This window comes from Rhinoraja longicauda, unplaced genomic scaffold (genome assembly GCF_053455715.1).
Source record: "Rhinoraja longicauda isolate Sanriku21f unplaced genomic scaffold, sRhiLon1.1 Scf000586, whole genome shotgun sequence".
NCBI lineage: Eukaryota > Metazoa > Chordata > Chondrichthyes > Rajiformes > Arhynchobatidae > Rhinoraja > Rhinoraja longicauda.
The window spans coordinates 1-18,919 of record NW_027601802.1 but is presented as its reverse complement, the minus strand read 5'-3'; the positions used below and the strand labels follow the sequence as shown (position 1 = coordinate 18,919).

Genomic DNA, 18,919 nt, shown 5'->3' with positions numbered 1-18,919 from the left:
TATTTAATTGTATTTATGTATTTATTTGTTTTTGCATTTATTGCATATATGTTTGTACGCACCGTCAGGATTGGCTATTTTTTAATTTCGTTGTACTCGTTGCAATGACAATAAATGAATATTATTATTATCAAGCCCTTCACAGTATACAGATACAGGGTTAATCGAATAACGTTTAATGCAAGATAAAGTCTCATAAAGTCCGATTAAAGGTAATTCGAAGGTCTCCAATGAGGTGGATGGGAGGTCAGGACTGCTCTCTAGCTGGTGAGAGAACGGTTCAGTTGCTTGATAACAGTAGGGAAGAAACTGTCCCTGAATCTGGAGGTTTACATTTTCAAACCTCTGTACCTCCAGTCTGAGGGGAGAAGGGAGATGGCTGGACCTTGATTAAGCTGGTGGTCTTGCTGAGACAGCATGAAGTGTAGATGGAGACAATGTATGGCAGGTTGGTTTTAGATATGAGACCGTCTTGGCATCATGTTTGGCACAGACATTGAGGGCCGATGGGCCTGTTCTCGTTGCTGCACTGTTCTATGTTCGTTCTTGATGACAAATCCCTGCCCTTCAGGTTAAAGAGAAATTGTGGGTCCAAAGTGCGGAAATGTAATGGAGTGGGAACAAAGAATTTTGGTGATGACAAAAGTATTGAGTCTGAAGCTGGTGCTGGAATCAGATAAGATGGCGACCCTCGGACTATCCTTGATCGGACTTTGCTGGCTCTACCTTGCACTAAACATTATTCTATTATCATGTATCTGTACACTGTAAATGGATAGATTGTAATCATGTATTGTATTTCCGCTGACTGGTTAGCATGCAACAAAAGATTTTCACTGTACCTCGGTACACTGACACCAATAAACTAAACTGAACCTTACTGGAGGTATGTGCCTGGTTGGGTTTACACCGTTGCTATGGAGATGGAGGCGACAGCTGCACTATTTTACACCAATATATATATTTTTAAAGGTATTTCAGCGCTTAGTGCTTGAAGGCATAGTGATAGTTGTCAAGTGAGACATCCATCGTGAGGCTATGGTTAACCGGGAGAGGTGTGACCACTTTAAGAACACTCCCCAAACACGCAGACGGGGAGTTTTGTCCAGGAAGCGTTCAACTGGATAATAAAATGAAAAGTGCAAGCTGAAGTCGACGTATAAGCTTCTGAGGCTAGAGAACCAAAAGAGAAAACAGCGGGGGGGGAAAGGAGAGAGGCAGTTAGCGGACTGGTCTTCACTTGTGAAGAGTGGGGAGAATCCTCTCACACACGGGATGTCCCGGACAGAGTTGCTGGTGATATGGATGGTTCTGGCTGCCGTGGGCTCTGCTCTACAGTCCGGTGAGCAGGGGGCAGGGAGGGTGGAGTAAGGGGTAAAGGGAAGGGGGAGGGGAAGAAGGAAAGATGATTTTATATATATATATATATATACATGTGTGTGTGTGTGTGTATATATGTATGTATATGTGTGTGTGTGTATATATATATATGTGTGTGTATATATATATGTATGTGTGCGGGTGTGTGTGTATATATATGTATGTATATGTGTGTGTGTATATATGTGTATATATATGTGTGTGTATATATATGTATGTATGTGTGTGTATATATATGTATGTATATATGTGTGTGTATGTGTGTGTGTATATGTATGTGTGTGTATATATATATAGTGTAAGAAAATAACTGCAGATGCTGGTACAAATCAAAGGTATTTATTCACAAAAAGCTGGAGTAACTCAGCAGGTCAGGCAGCATCTCAGGAGAGAAGGAATGGGCGACGTTTCGGGTCGAGACCCTTCTTCAGACTGATATATATATATATGTGTGTGTGTATATACACACACACACACACACACACATATATATATATATGTATGTGTGTGTGTGTGTGTGTGAGAGAGAGAGAGATAGACACAAAATACTGGCGTAACTGGACATTTTCGTTAAAGGATGTGTTACTGATTGTGGATGATCAGCCATGGTCACAATGAATGGCGGTGCTGGCTCGAAGGGCCAAATGGCCTCCTCCTGCACCTATTTTCTATGTGTCTAATACAGTTGTGTAAGAAGGAACTGCAGATGCTGGTTGAAACCGAAGATAGGCACAAAAAGCTGGAGTAACTCAGCGGGACAGGCAGCATCTCTGGAGAGAAGGAGTGGGTGACCCTCCTTCAGACGGCTGAAGTTCTCCAGAGTTCTTTCGGCCAAATCAATTGTTTAATTGTGCTGTTGGTTTTATAATATTTATCAGTCTGAAGAAGGGTCTCGACCCGAAACGTCACCCGTTCCTTCTCTCCAGAGATGCCGCCGCTGAGCTGAGTTACTCCAGCATTTTGTGTCTTGCCTGAAGATCTTCACACTTCAAGTTCTTTCGGGAAGAACTTCAGACGCCCGAAGAAGGGTCTCGACCCGAAACGTCACCTATTCGCTCAGTGTTGAGTCCATCTTCAGTGTAAAGCAACCCCCGCAGTTCCTTCCGACACACTTGAAGGAATTGAGGACGGGTTGGCTTAGCTGTTGCATGTGGGAGCGTTGTAGCAACGGACTCCCCGAGTGGAGACGCAAGAGACAGTGAGTGGATGGTGGGGTACTGAGCAAGCACAAAGTTGCTGGAGTAACTCGGCGGGTCAGGCAGCATCTTCAGAGGGAAGGTGTGATGTTTTGGGTCGGGACAGATATGTGATGTTTTGGGTCGGGACAGTTCTTCACGCTTCAAGTTGTTTGTGTCTGTCTCGATGAGTCGTTATCCAACGTGCGTGAGAGAGGAGGGTTTAGCACCTTGACATCCAAAGCCATTCTTTTGTTCGTGGTTACCCGTGTCATCGGAAACAGATTGCACGGCCGTTTCGTTGGGATTGCGAAGACTAAAACTCTGTAATTAGAGTGGGCAGACTAAATGCCAGCCCTCTAACGATAAGCAAAATACAAAGTACCTGAGGAACTCAGCGGGGGAGCGAATGGGCAGGTAACGTTTCGGGACGAGACCCTTCTTTGGACTAATCCCTTCAGAAGGGTCCCGACCCGAAATGTTCCCTATTCAATCCCTCCACTGATGCTACCTGAGCCACTGAGTTAATCCAGCACTTTGTGCTTTCCTCAAGACCCCACACACCTGCAATCTCTTGTATAGATTAGAATAGCCTTCATTGTCATCCAAAAACAAAATCCTTTTAATAAGTTCATAAGTGATAGAAGCAGAATTAGGCCATTCGGCCCATCGAGTCTGCATCGCCATTCAATCATGGCTGCCTCCATTCTCCTGCCTTCTCCCCATAACCCCTGACACCCGTACTAATCAAGAATCTACCTATCTCTGCCTTAAAAATATCCACTGACTTGGCCTCCACAGCCGTCTGTGGCAATGAATTCCACAGATTCACCACCCCTCTGACTAAAGAAATTCGCCTTCCTAAAGGAACGTCCTACTAATAACCAATCTTTCCAGATTACTGCGTACATTCCGGGCTGTATCCTGACTTTCAGGTTTGCCAAAAACTCGGAGGGAGGTAGGAGCCAAGTACCTGCGAAACATAACATTGGTGGATGGAGTGCCGGGCTCAGAGAGCTCAAGGAAGTGGAAAGACACTGAAAGTTAACGATATCATGAAAAGAGTAGTGATCTGGAGAGTGGGAGGAGGCGATCAACACTGAATCACACACTCTGGCACCTGAACAAGAAATTCATGAAGTAAATGGAATAACTCAGCGGGTCAGGCAGCATCTCTGAAGAAAAAGGGTGGGTGATGTTTCGGGATGCAGAACGCTGGAGTAACTCAGCGGGTGATAGTCATGGAGAGTTATAAAGTGATACAGTGTGAAAACAGGCCCTTCGGCCCAACCTGCCCACACCGGCCAACATCTTCCAGCTACACCAGTCCCACCTGCAAGGATTTGGTCCATATCCCTCCAAAACCTGTCCTATCCATGTACCTGATGTATTCCTCTCCTGATATTTTTACGCCTCAATAAGACAATAGACAATAGGTGCAGGAGGAGGCCATTCGGCCCTTCGAGCCAGCACCGCCATTCAATATGATCATGGCTGATCATCCAACTCAGTATCCTGTACCTGCCTTCTCTCCATACCCCTTGATCCCTTTAGCCACAAGGGCCACATCTAACTCCCTCTTAAATATAGCCAATGAACTGGTCTCAACTACCCTCTGTGGCAGAGAATTCCACAGATTCACCACTCTCTGTGTGAAAAAAAACTTTCTCATCTCGGTCCTAAAAGATTTCCCCCTTATCCTTAAACTGTGACCCTTTGTTCTGGACTTCCCCAACATCAGGAACAATCTTCCTGCATCTAGCCTGTCCAACCCCATAAGAATTTTAGAGTGAAGGGGAAAGAAGATGGCCGCTGGAAGGATGGTGTCAGTGGATGGTTTCATTCAAATTGAAACTACATTTTTAAAGCTAGAGAGATTTTAAAGTTTAAAATGTTCAATTCTAACCCATTTCCTGAAGGGCTTCAGCGTGTGACGTCACAATGGCACCCGTGCACCTATGAGATCAGCTCGCGCTCCCCACCCCCCGCCGGTGTTCAGCCTGTGACGTCACAATGCAATGCGAGCCGCAAGTCTTCCACAGATCAGCTCCTCCCCCCCCCCCCCCCCCCCGACCTTTCACTAATGCGCTAACCCGCCCTGGACCTTTCACCAATGCGCTCCCCCGCCCACCCCCGGACCTTTCACTAATGCGCGCCCCCGCCACCCCCCTCGGAGCACAGCCGCCCGTCCCGGCATGCCTCGCGCCTGCCACTCCTCAGATCGGGCCGCGCTGACCGCCGGGAGGTGTAGTCGCCTCTCCCACGCCGAGATGGGGCACCCGCCCGACTGACTGCAGTGCTGAGGGGGGATGGTGGGTGAAGGGGGGGAGGGTGATGGACTGGGTGAGGGGGAGGGGGGGAGGAGAGGGGGAGGAGGGAGGAGGGGGGGGAGCGAACTCCATTCCCACCTCAACCCCCCCGTTAAAACTCCCCCAAACCTCTCCGGCATTAACTTAAATTGTGTTTGGGATTTTTTTCAGAACCCCGCTCACGCACTCCATTCCCCCCTCAATCCCCCTTAAAACCCCCCGAACCTGTGCTGCATTAACTTAAATTGGTTTCAGGTTTTTGTAAAAGCCCCACTCCATCCACACCCCCTCAACCCCACTTATCATCCCCCGCCACAACCCACCTCAACCCCCCTTATCCACTCCATCCCCCTCAGCCCCCTTATCCCACCCTCCATTCGCCCAATTCATCCCCCCTCAGCCCCCTTTAAAACTCCCCCAAACCTCGACTGCATTGGTCTAACACCCTCCCCTTACTCAGCCACCCCATCCCCTCACTCACGCACTCCATTCCCACCTCAACCCCGCCCACCCTTAAAACTCACCCAAACCTTTCCTGCATTAACTGAAATTGTGTTTAGCATTTTTCTTCAGAGCCCCACTCACGCACTCCATTCCCCCCTTAATCCCCCTTAAAACTCCTCCAAACCTGTGCTGCATTAACTTAAATTGGTTTCAGGTTTTTTTTTTTAAGAGCACCACACATCCACCCCCCCTCAACTCCTTATCTTCCCCTCCTCAACCCACCCCCTTATCCTCATCTCACCCACTCCATCCCCAGCCCCATTATCCCCCCCTCTCTTCCACCCTCCATTCACCCAATTAATCCCCCCTGAACCCCCTTTGAAACTCCCCCAAACCTCTACTGCATTGGTCTAACATTCAGCCACTCCATCCCCCCGCGTTCCCGGGTGGGGGCAGGGGAGGAGCAAGTGGGGGTGGCTAGGGGGGATGGAGTGGGTTAGTAGGGGGAGGAGGGGGGGATGAGTGGGGGGTTGAGGGTGCTACAATACAAGAGAGGCTTTGGGTCCAGGCCTCACTCAATCATACCCTCTCCCTTTCCCTGCCCCCCCACCCCCCCCCCCCCCCCCCTACGAGGAATGGGCCCAACGGGTCCACTTGGTCTAGTATTAATTAAATTAGTCATACAGCGTAGAAACAGGCCCTTCAGCCCAACTTATCCACACCGACAAGTGTCAAGCTTGTCCCACCCACCCCTCCGAGCGTCAACCCTCCCCCAACTGTGCAAGCGGATGCTGCAGCCATCTTACGTAAGTATTAAAGTTTAAAAAGTGATTTTTAAATCTCTCCCGCGGGCCTGGCTACCCCCCCCCCCAACTGATGATCCGTGGACCCGTTGGCAGCCGGGGAGTGTCCCCTGGGGTTGTGGGCGGGCGAGGGAGGACAGGAGAGGGAGCCACTCAATTCGCCCCGGGCAGCCATCGCGTCAGCCAGAGAGAGCCGTGGACCCATTGGGTGGAAACCTCTCCTGCAGCGGCAGCGGCGGCCATCTTGTTTGACCCTCTGCCAACGCGCTGCACCACGGGAGGAAGGTCAGGTGCAGGACATGCCGGGACGGGCACCGGACCTCCTGGTGGGGGGGGGGGGGGGGGAGCGTTTATTAAAGTTTATTAAGTTAATTGTTTTTAAAGTGTAACGAAACTTGCTAAAATTGTCACGCTATTGTGTACCGTTTTGGCTGTATTTCGGGCACGCACTAAATGCAATATATATGAGAGTTTTAGTAATATAATAACAGAAGATAGATAATGAAAAACTTTGAAGGCAATTGGGGAAAGAATTTGCTTGGGATGTCAATGATGAAGAGCTATCATTGCTCACAATTACTTAAAAGGTGATTAGAAGAAATAGTTTTCTGTGAAGAATAATCAGTGCAGGAAATGCTTTGACGTGACGTGAAGGATAATTGGGGTAAAAACCACTGCATTTATTGAGACAAGGATAGAAAGCTGAAGTCAAGATAAGGCATGGAGTGGGAGGAGGCGAAGGGGGGGGGAGGGGGAAGAGTGGAAAGTGCTTTTTGGACAGCTGTTGTTCAGAGATTTTGTGGCATAAGCTGAAACGGTTTGGTGAACTGGGGAGAGAGGGTAGGGAGGGGTGGTAGTTGAGGTCGGAGTGAGGCGCTTCAAACATATACTAAAGATGAGAGCAAAGCAAGAAATTGTCCCTAGTGGGTGTAGGAGAATGTTAGTGTGCGGGGATCGCTGGGCGGCGCGGCTCCGATGGGCCGAAGGTCCTGTTTCTGCGCTGTATCTCTAAATCTAAAATCTAAACTAGGTGGGTGAGGAGGAGGTGGGGGGGGGGGGGGGGGGGGGTTGATGCCGAGGCTCCTGGGTGATAGATAGAAACAGATCTATCTGGTGGTGGTGCAGTGGCACAGTCGTAGAGTTGCTGCCTTGCAGCCCCAGAGACCCTGGTTTGATCCTGATTATGGGTGCTGTCTGTACAGAATTTCGATGTTCTCCCTATGACCGCGTGGGTTCTCTGTGAGTGCTCTGGTTTCCACCCACACTCCAAAAATGTACAGGTTTGTAGGTAATTTGGCTTCAGTAACATTGTAAATTGTCCCTTGCGTGTAGGATAGTATTAGTGTGCGGGGATCACTGGTCGGCACTGACTCGGTGGGTCGAAGGGGCTGTTTCCACACTGTATCTCTAAAGTCTAAAGATATGGAGAAAAATCTAGTGGAGACTTTTAATGAAGTTTGTCATTTTGGGCTATTTTAAATCCATATGAAGAACAAACATAGTGAGTTAATTTCACCAACCAACCCTTAATTATCCATGAAAATATATTTTCATTGTTGTGCTGGAATAATTCATAGAATCACTTGCATTGTGATTCTATCACTCTCCATCAACTTCAGGCCAGGCCAGGGATGGGATTGATTTAGTTTAGTTTAGAGATACAGCGTGGTAACAAGCCCTTCAGCCCACAGAGTCCGCACCAACCAGCGCTTAACACATTAACACTATCCTACACATACACCAAGTCAATTAATCTACGAGAAAATCCACGAGGTCACGGGGAGGCCTTGTATCATCTGCCCGATGGTAGAAGTTCAAACAGACTGTTGCAGGGGTGTGAAGAGTCTTTCATATCATATCATATCATATCATATCATATATATACAGCCGGAAACAGGCCTTTTCGGCCCTCCAAGTCCGTGCCGCCCAGCGATCCCCGCACATTAACATTATCCTACACCCACTAGGGACAATTTTTACATTTACCCAGCCAATTAACCTACATACCTGTACGTCTTTGGAGTGTGGGAGGAAACCGAAGATCTCGGAGAAAACCCACGCAGGTCACGGGGAGAACGTACAAACTCCTTACAGTGCAGCACCCGTAGTCAGGATCGAACCTGAGTCTCCGGCGCTGCATTCGCTGTAAAGCAGCAACTCTACCGCTGCGCTACCGTCTTTGTGGATGCTGGTGGCCTTTCTGAGGCATCGTGTGTTGTAGATGCCCACCAAGGCTGGTAGCTGTATTCCGATGGTCCTCTAAGCTCTATGGACTACCCGCTGAAGAGCTTTCCTCTCTGTCACCGTGCAGCTGAGGTACCACAAAGGGATGCCATGTGTTAGGATTCTCTCTATGGTGCAGCGGTAGAAGGTCGTCAGCAGCTGTTGGGGTAGACCTGACTTCTTCAGTGTTCTTAGGTAGAACAGTCGTTGCTGTGCCTTCTTGACCAGCGCAGCAGTGTTATTGAACCATGTGAGGTCCTCCGAAATGTGAGTGCCCAGAAACTTGAAGCTGGCCACTCTCTCCACACTGTCCCCGTTGATAAAGATCGGGGCGTATTCCCCGTTATGTGACCTACGGAAGTTGATGATCAGCTCCTTGGTCTTGGTGATATTTAGGGACAGGTTGTTATTAGAGCACCAGTCCGCCAGGTTCTGCACCTCCGCTCTGTATTTTGTTTCATCACCGTTGGTGATCAGCCCAATCACCATTGTGTCGACTGCAAACTTGACAATGGTGTACAAATCATACAATCAGGCCAAACTCTAGAACAATAGGTAATGCAAATGGAAAGATACAGAGTGCAGAATATAGTTCTCAGCATTGCAGCACACAGTTCCAGAGACAAAGTCCAATGTCCGCAGTGGGGCCGAAGTGAATTGGGCAGTAACCTAGCTCATGGTCACAGGACTGGGGTTCAGCAAGTAGGACTGAGATAACGAGATATTTCATAAGTTATAGGAGCAGAATTAGGCCATTCAGTCCATCAAGTCTACTCCGCCATTCAATCATGGCTGATCTTTCTTTCCCTCTCAACCCCATTTTCCTGCCTTCTCCCCATAACCACTGACACCTGTACTAATCAAGAATCTGTCAATCACCACCTTAAAAATATCAATTGACTTGGCCTCCACAGCCGTCAGTGGCAATGAATTCCACAGATTCACCACCCTCTGACTAAAAGAATTCCTCCTCATCTCCTTTCTAAAGGTACGTCCTTGTATTCTGAGGCTATGGCCTCTGGTCCTGGAGTCTCCCACTAGTGAAAATATCCTTTCCACATCAACTACCGAAATAAATCCAAGCATTGGATTTGCCTTCCTTACTAACGATTCGACTTGCATACTAACTTTTTGGGAATCCTGTACCAGCACTCCCAAGTTCCTTTGCACCTCCGATCTCAGAATATTCTTCCCATTTAGAAAATAGGCTATGCCAGGGGCCACAGTTTAAAAATGAGGGGTAAGCCATTTAGAACGGAGATGAGGAAAAACGTTTTGTCAGAGAGTTGTAAATCTGTGGAATTCTCTGCCTCAGAAGGCAGTGGAGGTCAATTCTCTGAATGCATTCAAGAGGGAGCTAGATAGAGCTCTTAAGGATAGCGGAGTCAGGGGGTATGGGGAGAAGGCAGGAAGGCAGGAACGGGGTAGTGATTGAGAATGATCAGCCATGATCACATTGAATGGCGGTGCTGGCTCGAAGGGCAATATTGTCTATAAACGTGTTTAAATTATTATCATTTTTTTATTGTTCTTGTATTTTCAGAGAGGAACTCGAGTTCCCGAATTAACCTTTCTCCCAAAACCTTTGGAGGGAGCCGGTATCGCAAAATCTCTGACAGCAGCGGTTCCCAGAGGAGGGGAACAGTGCCGGTGCCAGTGCCGGCGTTGAGACGGGTGTTGAATGGGAGTCACTCCCTCGGCTCGTGGGGAAATGAAATGCCCGCAGCGTGGGGATCGGAGAGGAGACGCCTGACGGGCCCGGGCACGACGGTGGTCATTCCTCTCCTCTACACCTTGGTGTTTGCCGCCAGCCTGCCGCTCAACCTGCTGGCGATCCTGGTGTTCCTCTTCAAGGTGGGCGCAGCCAACAACACGGCGGTGATGTACATGACCAACCTGGCGGCTGCCGACCTGCTGTTCGCGCTGCTTCTGCCGCTCAAGATCTCCTACCACTTCTCCGGCAACGACTGGCGGCTCGGCTGGTTCCTGTGCCGCCTGGTGACGGGCAGCTTCTACACCTACATGTGCAGCTCTGTGCTGCTGATGACCTGCTTCAGTGTGGACCGCTGCCTGGCCGTGGTCTACCCTATCAGGTGGACCATCTGGCGGAGCCGCCGGCGAGCAGCCTGTCTCTGCCTCGCCTCCTGGCTCCTCCCCATCTGCGGCACTCTGCCCTTCTTACTCACAGAGCAGGCCGTGTACTTCCCCTACCTGGACATCACCATCTGCTACGACACGCAGTATTCCTACGACCCGTACGGCCTTATCTTCTACTGTCTACCCTGCCTCTTGGTCGTTTGCTTTCTCGTTCCCCTGGTCGTCAACACAGTCTGCTACGCGAAGATAATCTCAACGCTGCACTCGGCCAGTGCGGTCAACCCGCAGGGGAAGAGACATGCCATCGTCCTGGCGATCATTGTACTCTGTGTGTTCATTGTCTGTTTTACACCCACTAACATCATCTTGGTGTTACACATCCTGCATCTTATTCACGGGAAAGGGAGTTCACTTTATTCTGCCTACCAGCTCTCCCTGTGCCTGGGTAGTGTGAGCTGCTGTCTTGATCCATTGATTTATTATTACGCATCGTCCTCCTTCCAAAACCAGCTACATCACCTTCTGCGTTCTGGGCAGAACAAAATGATTCAGGTAAAAGAACGGATTAATAAAGTGGGAACTTCCACCCCCCATCAGCGCAATCAGCAGAATGGTGTTGAGGCAATCACATATAACATATAACATATAACAACTACAGCATGGAAACAGGCCTGTCCGGCCCTACCAGTCCACGCCGACCATTCTCCCTGACCTAGTCTCATCTACCTGCACTCAGACCATAACCCTCCAATCCCCTCCTATCCATATACCTATCCAATTTACTCTTAAATAATAAAATCGAGCCAGCCTCCACCATTTCCACCGGAAGCCCATTCCATACAGCCACAACCCTCTGAGTAAAGAAGTTCCCCCTCATGTTACCCCTAAACCTTTGTCCCTCAATTCTGAAGCTATGTCCCCTTGTTGGAATCTTCCCCACTCTCAAAGGGAAAAGCCTACCCACGTCAACTCTGTCCGTCCCTCTCATAATTTTAAAAACCTCTATCAAGTCCCCCCTCAACCTTCTACGCTCCAAAGAATAAAGACCCAACCTGTTCAACCTCTCTCTGTAGCCTAAGTGCTGAAACCCAGGCAACATTCTAGTAAATCTCCTCTGTACCCTCTCCATTTTGTCGACATCCTTCCTATAATTTGGCGACCAGAACTGCACACCATACTCCAGATTCGGCCTCACCAATGCCCTGTACAATTTCAACATTACATCCCAACTTCTATACTCGATGCTCTGATTTATAAAGGCAAGCATACCAAACGCCTTCTTCACCACCCTATCCACATGAGATTCCACCTTCAGGGAACAATGCACAGTTATTCCCAGATCCCTCTGTTCCACTGCATTCCTCAATTCCCTACCATTTACCCTGTACGTCCTATTTTGATTTGTCCTACCAAAATGCAGCACCTCACATTTATCAGCATTAAACTCCATCTGCCATCTTTCAGCCCACCCTTCCAAAAGGCCCAAGTCTCTCTGTAGACTTTGAAAATCTACCTCACTTTCAACTACTCCACCTATCTTAGTATCATCTGCATATTTACTAATCCAATTTGCCACACCATCATCCAGATCATTAATGTAAATGACAAACAACAGTGGACCCAACACAGATCCTTGGGGCACTCCACTAGACACTGGCCTCCAACCTGACATACAATTGTCAACCGTTACCCTCTGGTATCTCCCATTCAGCCATTGTTGAATCCATCTTGCAACCTCACTATTAATACCCAACGATTTAACCTTCTTAATCAACCTTCCATGTGGAACCTTGTCAAATGCCTTACTGAAGTCCATATAGACAACATCCACAGCCTTGCCCTTATCAATTTCCCTGGTAACCTCTTCAAAAAATTCAAGAAGATTAGTCAAACATGACCTTCCAGGCACAAATCCATGTTGACTGTTTCTAATCAGACCTTGATTATCCAAATAATTATATATATTGTCCCTAAGTATCTTTTCCATTAATTTTCCCACCACAGACGTCAAACTAATAGGTCTATAATTGCTAGGTTTACTTTTAGAACCTTTTTTAAACAAAGGCACAACATGCGCAATGCGCCAATCTTCCGGCACCATCCCTGTTTCTAATGACGTTTGAAATATTTCCGTCATAGCCCCTGCTATTTCTGCACTAACTTCCCTCAATGTCCTAGGGAATATCCTATCAGGACCTGGAGACTTATCCACTTTTATATTCTTCAAAAGTGTCCGTACCTCCTCTTCTTTAATCCTCCTAATTTCCATCACTACTCTACTTGTTTCGCTTACCTCACATAATTCAATATCCTTCTCCTCGATAAATACCGAAGAAAAGAAATTGTTTAATATCTCCCCCATTTCTTCCGGCTCAGCACATAGCTGTCCACTCTGACTCTCTAATGGACCAATTTTATCCCTCACTATCCTTTTGCTATTGACATATCTGTAGAACCCCTTGGGGTTTACTTTTACATTACTTGCCAAAGCAGCCTCATATCTTTTTTTCGCTTTTCTAATTTCCGTTTTAAGATTCCTTTTACATTCTTTATATTCCTCAAGAACCTCATTTACTCCCTGCCGCTTATATTTATTGTATATCTCCCTCTTTTTCCGAACCAAGTGTCCAATTTCCCTGGAAAACCACGGCTCTTTCAAATTATTATTCTTTCCTTTCCACCGAACAGGGACATAAAGACTCTGTACTCTCAAAATTTCACCTTTAAATATCCTCCATTTCTCTATTATATCCTTTTCATAAAACAACAATTTCCATTTCACTCCTTTTAAATCCTTTCTCATCTCCTCAAAATTAGCCTTTCTCCAATCCAAAATCTCAACCCTTGGTCCAGATTTGACCTTTTCCATAATGATATTGAAACTAATGGCATTATGATCACTAGACCCAAAGTGCTCCTCAACACATACCTCCGTCACCTGACCCATCTCATTTCCTAACAGGAGGTCCAACACTGCCCCTTCTCTGGTAGGCACCTCTACGTATTGCTGCAAAAAACTATCCTGCACACATTTTACAAACTCCAAACCATCCAGCCCTTTAACAGAATGTGATTCCCAGTCTATATACGGAAAATTGAAATCACCCACAATCACCACTCTGTGCTTACTACTAATATCTGCTATCTCCTTACATATTTGCTCTTCCAATTCTCGTTCCCTATTTGGCGGTCTATAATACACCCCTATAAGTGTTGCTAAACCTTTCTCATTTCTGGGTTCCACCCAAACAGCCTCCTTAATCGAGCCTTCTAGTCTGTCCTACCAAAGCACTGCTGTGATATCCTCCCTGACAAGCAATGCAACACCCCCACCTCTTGCCCCTCCGATTCTATCACATCTGAAACAATGAAATCCTGGAATATTTAATTGCCAATCGCAACCCTCCTGCAACCATGTTTCACTGATCGCCACAACATCATACTTCCAGATGTCAATCCAGGCTCTAAGCTCATCCACCTTTCTTACAATGCTCCTAGCATTAAAATATACACATTTAAGGGACCCATCATTTCTTATTCTCAGTTTATTTCTTTTCCCTTCTTTCTCTCCTACATATTGGGTCTGAGTGTTTCCCTTTTCTGCCTCCTGCCTCACACACTGCCTATTAGCTATCTGTGTTTGAGTCCCTCCCCCCAACAGAAACGCCTATCTGACCCCCTCACTATAGAGTCCCCTATTACTACTGCTCTCCTCTTCCTTTCCCTACCCTTCTGAGCAACAGGGCCGGACTCCTTGCCAGAGGCCCGGGCACCGTCGTTGCCCCCTGGTAGGCTGTCCCCCCCAACAGTACTTAAACAGGAGTACTTATTTCCAAGGGGTACAGCCACCGGGGTACTCCCTAGTCCCTGCCTCTGTTCCTTGCCCCCCCTAACAGTGACCCACTTGTCTACCTCCCGTGGTCTAGGAGTGACCACCTCCCTGTAACTCCTATCTATAACCTCCTCACTCTCCCTGATCAGACGGAGGTCATCAATCTGCCGCTCCAGGTTCCTAATACGGTCCCTTAGGAGCCCCATCTCGTCACACCTGGCGCAGATGTGGATGTCTGGAAGACTATCAGACTCCCAGATTCCCCACATCTGACACCCAGAACAAAAAACTGCCCTGGCAGTCATACTCTCCAAACAAAGCCCCGCGCTCGGTTACTAAACCTACCGCCCGGCCGCTACTCCAACCGCTCCAACCGCCCACCCAAAAGAACTGAGTGATCTCCTGGGAGAGGCGAAAAACCGGATAAAAAACCCAGGCCAATTTGGGAAAAAATCCGGGAAATTCCTCTCCGACCCCAAGCTAGGCGATCGAAACTAGTCCGGGAGATCACACAGGTCTTACTCCTTACAATCCCCACACAATCCCCACACAATCCCCACACAATCCCCACACAATCCCCACACACTACTTCCCAAGCAACACAGCTTGGTGCTGCTTGCTGCTGCTGCTGCTGCTGCTGCTGCTGCTGCTGCTGCTGCTGCTGCTGCTGCTGCTGCTGCTGCTGCTACTGCTGCTGCTTGCTGCTGCAATCATGTTAAATACATCCTAAGATTTTTGTTCTGGTGATCTTATTAAATACAACAGCATTCTAGAAAACTCTGGGACCTAGCTAACTGCGATCAAATTATTTTGTACTCTTCAGAATCAGAATTACCTTTATTATCATAAAGACATTCTGGCCTTCCATCACAGTGAGGAGGTGACTGGAGGAGACTCACTGTGATGGATGTTTCTTTTGTTTGGTGTTGGTTATGATGGTATGTGTTATTGCATTTTTATTGATTATTCTTATTGGTCTTATTGTTGAATTGCGGGTAATTTTTCATTTCACTGCACATTTATGTGTATGTGACAAATAAATTGACTATTGACTACTATCCAAAAAACAAGTCTTTTGGACGAGGTTTCGTCACCCACAGTCCAACAGTAAGAGCAATAAAATAAGCAATTTACACAACCACAAACCAACACAAAACAAAAAAACAAAAAAAAGAAACATCCATCACAGTGAGTCCCCTCCAGTCCCCTCCTCACTGTGATGGAAGGCCAGAATGTCATTTCTCTTCACCCGCCGTCTTCCCCCTTTTCTACATTTCTCCACTGGATCACAGCTACCTTTGGCCAAATCAATTCTATAATTGTGCTGTTTAGTTTAGTTTAGAGATACAGCGTGGAAACAGGCCCGTCCTTCTACACACCGAGTCTGCGCCGACCAGCGATCGCCACACATTAGCAGTATCCCGCACACAGTAGGGACAATTGATCATTCTTAGGCCCCCTTGGTCATGGCTGATGATGCATCCTAGTTGGCTGCTGGCTCCAAACCTCGGCTAGAGCAACGTCGCTTGTGGCTGAAGAGACCAATGCGGGAGCGACATTCTCTGTCGCAAAGGTCACATTTGTATGTGGTCTCTGGTCTGTTTAAGTTGCCGCACTCCTTTCTGCGTGCCCGCTTGTCTGCCGCTGTCTTCATCAGTTTCTCTTCCCCCGTTTTGAGATGTTGGTTCAGGGTACCTCTCCACCTCGTATGGTCAGCTGCAAGGCTCTCCCAGGACACCGCATCGATGTCGAGCGCCTTCAAATATAATTCAAGATAATTATACCAAAGCCAATTAACCTACGTCTTTGGAGCATGGGAGAAAACCAGAGCACCCTGAGGAAACCCACTCTGGTCACAGAGAGAATGTACAAACTCCGTACAAACAAGCACCTGTGGTCAGGATTGAACCCGGGTCTCTGGTGCTGTAAGGCAATAACTGCCACTGCGCCACCGTGCTGCCCCACTGCTTGTTTTATAATATTTATGTCGTCTTTAACTCAGTTGTTTTCAGTTGTAACCACTGACTCTAGGTCACATATAAGATTATTAAGGGGTTGGACACGTTAGAGGCAGGAAACATGTTCCCAATGTTGGGGGATGCCATTTAGAACTGAGATGAGGAAAAACTTTTTCAGTCAGAGAGTTGTGAATCTGTGGAATTCTCTGCCTCAGAAGACAGTGGAAGCCAGTTCTCTGAATGCATTCAAGAGAGCTAGATAGAGCTCTTAAGGATAGCGGAATCAGAGGGTATGGGGAGAAGGCAGGAACGGGGTACTGATTGAGAATGATTAGCCATGATCACATTGAATGGTGGTGCTGGCTCCAAGGGCCGAATGGCCTACTCCTGCACCTATTGTCTATTGTTTGACGCAGGGTCTCGGCCTGAAATGTCACCCATTCCTTCTCTCCAGAGATGCTGCCTGACCCGCTGAGTTACTCCGGCATTTTGTGTCTATCTTCAGTTGTGCAATGTGTGGAGAGTTTGAACTGCAGGAGTTTCACTAATGGTTGCCATAAACAGTCTCCCTGATGAGGAGAGAAAAGATGAGGTACGAGGGTAAACTAGCCAATAATATAAAGGAGGATAGCAAAAGTTTTTTTAGGTACGTGAAGAGGAAAAAAATAGTCAAGGCAAATGTGGGTCCCTTGAAGACAGAAGCAGGGGAATTTATTATGGGGAACAAAGAAATGGCAGACGAGTTAAACCGTTACTTTGGATCTGTCTTCACTGAGGAAGATACACACAATCTCCCAAATGTTCTAGGGGCTGGAGAACCTAGGGTGATGGAGGAACTGAAGGAAATCCACATTAGGCAGGAAATGGTTTTGGGTAGACTGATGGGACTGAAGGCTGATAAATCCCCAGGGCCTGATGGTCTGCATCCCAGAGTACTTAAGGAGGTGGCTCTAGAAATAGTGGAAGCATTGGAGATCATTTTTCAATGTTCTATAGATTCAGGATCAGTTCCTGTGGATTGGAGGATAGCAAATGTTATCCCACTTTTTAAGAAAGGAGGGAGAGAGAAAACGGGTAATTATAGACCAGTTAGTCTGACATCAGTGGTGGGGAAAATGCTGGAGTCAATTATAAAAGACGAAATTGCTGAGCATTTGGATAGCAGTAACGGGATCGTTCCGAGTCAGCATGGATTTACGAAGGGGAAATCATGCTTGACAAATCTACTGGAATTTTTTGAGGATGTAACTAGGAAAATTGACAAGGGAGAGTCAGTGGATGTGGTGTACCTCGACTTTCAGAAAGCCTTCGACAAGGTCCCACATAGGAGATTAGTGGGCAAAATTAGGGCACATGGTATTGGGGGTAGGGTACTGACATGGATAGAAAATTGGTTAACAGACAGAAAGCAAAGAGTGGGGATAAATGGGTCCCTTTCGGAATGGCAGGTAGTGACCAGTGGGGTACCGCAAGGTTCGGTGCTGGGACCCCAGCTATTTACGATATACATTAATGACTTAGACGGAGGGATTAAAAGTACCATTAGCAAATTTGCAGATGATACTAAGTTGGGGGGTAGTGTGAATTGTGAGGAAGATGCAATAAGGCTGCAGGGTGACCTGGACAGGTTGTGTGAGTGGGCGGATACATGGCAGATGCAGTTTAATGTAGATAAGTGTGAGGTTATTCACTTTGGAAGTAAGAATAGAAAGGCAGATTATTATCTGAATGGTGTCAAGTTAGGAGGAGGGGGAGTTCAACGAGATCTGGGTGTCCTAGTGCATCAGTCAATGAAAGGAAGCATGCAGGTTCAGCAGGCAGTGAAGAAAGCCAATGGAATGTTGGCCTTCGTAACAAGAGGAGTTGAGTATAGGAGCAAAGAGGTCCTTCTACAGTTGTACCGGGCCCTGGTGAGACCGCACCTGGAGTACTGTGTGCAGTTTTGGTCTCCAAATTTGAGGAAGGATATTCTTGCTATGGAGGGCGTGCAGCGTAGGTTCACTAGATTAATTCCCGGAATGGCGGGACTGTCGTATGTTGAAAGGCTGGAGCGATTGGGCTTGTATACACTGGAATTTAGAAGGATGAGGGGGGATCTTATTGAAACATATAAGATAATTAGGGGATTGGACACATTAGAGGCAGATAACATGTTCCCAATGTTGGGGGAGTCCAGAACAAGGGGCCACAGTTTGAGAATAAGGGGTAGGCCATTTAGAACGGAGATGAGGAAGAACTTTTTCAGTCAGAGGGTGGTGAAGGTGTGGAATTATCTGCCTCAGAAGGCAGTGGAGGCCAGTTCGTTGGATGCTTTCAAGAGAGAGCTGGATAGAGCTCTTAAGGATAGCGGAGTGAGGGGGTATGGGGAGAAGGCAGGAACGGGGTACTGATTGATAGTGATCAGCCATGATCGCATTGAATGGCGGTGCTGGCTCGAAGGGCTGAATGGCCTACTCCTGCACCTATTGTCTATTGTCTATTGTCTATTGAAAACACTGAGGGCAGTCGGATTGGGCAGTGTCATCACTGTTGCTCCTGCGTTAGATTCCCATCCGTGTTGCTTCAGCAACAACCCACAGGCAGATAGATGACACCACGGTTTACTAGGTTAATTCCCCGAATGGCGGGACTGTCATATGTTGAAAGACTGGAGCGACTAGGCTTGTATACACTGGAATTTAGAAGGATGAGAGGAGAC

At 47.5% G+C, this 18,919-nt stretch overlaps 1 pseudogene; it reads left to right on the top strand.

Annotated features, from left to right (window-relative positions):
* Nucleotides 1-1,275: 1,275 nt before the first annotated feature.
* Nucleotides 1,276-11,073, top strand: LOC144591112 (proteinase-activated receptor 1 pseudogene; annotated as a pseudogene).
* The last annotated feature ends 7,846 nt before the right edge of the window (nt 11,074-18,919 follow it).